This window comes from Pseudophryne corroboree, chromosome 12, assembly GCF_028390025.1.
Source record: "Pseudophryne corroboree isolate aPseCor3 chromosome 12, aPseCor3.hap2, whole genome shotgun sequence".
Classification (NCBI taxonomy): domain Eukaryota; kingdom Metazoa; phylum Chordata; class Amphibia; order Anura; family Myobatrachidae; genus Pseudophryne; species Pseudophryne corroboree.
The window spans coordinates 34,266,004-34,267,513 of NC_086455.1; the positions used below are offsets into that span (position 1 = coordinate 34,266,004).

A 1,510-nucleotide genomic window follows, 5' to 3' on the forward strand; every position below is an offset into this window, starting at 1 on the left:
ATATTTATCTAATTTGAGAATCGAAAAAAAATCCTTTAACAATTTTTTTTAATTGCACCAGAGCAGTTTTCAGTTTTCATTTGAAAAGAAACCTTTATATAACTGGCGTACACACTTAACAAGTGAGTTATCGGTACGCCTGATGTTATTTCTGGTGATGAGAACTTTACTCTATCCCCAGGGGTGCATTAACAAAGGAGGGGGCCCGTGCGCACCACCGGATGGGACCCCTCCTCTGCACAGAGCAGTCGTCTCCGTCAAAGTGCCGGAGTCTACTGCGCTTGTGCAGGTCTCCGGAAACATGGTGCCCGCCATGTACCGGAGACCAATTTGGCTATTGCGCATGCGCGTTGGCCATTTTGGCTGCAATTTTTGCCGCAAGAGCAGAGCCCGACGCTAGACTCTGGAAAGGTAAGAATTAAAATATGAGTGCAGTGTGTGCGGTGTGGGTCCCCCTGGACCCAGGAGCCCGTGTGCACTGCACACATTGAACCTATTATGGAAACAACAATGTCTATCCACCTCACAAGTTCCATTTCATTGGACATAAATTACACAATACCTCAAATTAAGAAAATACTACGCATTGCTTTATTTTATTCTTTATTTACATGTACCACACAAAGTAGACATGATTCCGCACCAGTTCTAGAGGTTCAAAATGAGTAGTAAGAAAAGTAATAATGGAGTACCAGAATACCGTATGATATGTACGAATAATTTGTGTTTTGATGAATAGTTCTGGTGGTGCACCCAGAGTCAGAGACAAACTAGAAAGAAAATTGATTACAGAAGACTCTTGTGTGGGTGCACTCTTTTTTAGATTTGTTAGTATGAGAAGATTAAAACATAACTTTTATTAGTTCATTAATTTAAGAAAAAGTCCACACTTAAGTTGTCCACCACAATTAATTCAATTAAATATATTGGTACACATATATACAATTCAGCCCGTCAGCATCTCTGAGAAATGCCATATCTAATTATTGTGGCTGATCAAACTCGAAAAGTTGGGGTGAGTATACTCCACAGCCAACCATTAGAATTTAGAAAACAAGTATTTTTGAAAGAAATTAATCAGTAAAAAATTGGAAATGTTCTGGTTAGTCTATGTTATTAGACTTTAGGAGGGATGTAGACACTCTGGCTCTATACCCTGATCCTATCCCACCAGCACAAGCTCTGCTTGTATTAATAGGACCTCCAAGGGTCATTGAACCGAAAGGTTATCAGGAGTATAGATCCTTAATGGCATTGACCAATGTCAAATCTGTGACATGTCAAGGAAGACGGTACTTAGAAAAGGTAGCGCAGATTAGAGAAATATGCAAAAGAGATGATTGGAGGAAAATGTGGTGATCCTGCTGTTGGCTTGAAGTCGAGGAGGTCATGAATTACAACACCGGGTATTCTCTGGGGGTCACCCTCACAGATACTGACCCAGCCCACCACCGTTTTGCTTCCAAGATCGGACGAGATCGGGCTCTGTCGGTGGGGTATGGTAGTAATT

At 41.2% G+C, this 1,510-nt stretch overlaps 1 pseudogene; it reads right to left on the bottom strand.

Moving 5' to 3' along the window:
- Positions 1 to 1,391: 1,391 nt before the first annotated feature.
- On the bottom strand, positions 1,392 to 1,510 carry LOC134981754 (5S ribosomal RNA; annotated as a pseudogene).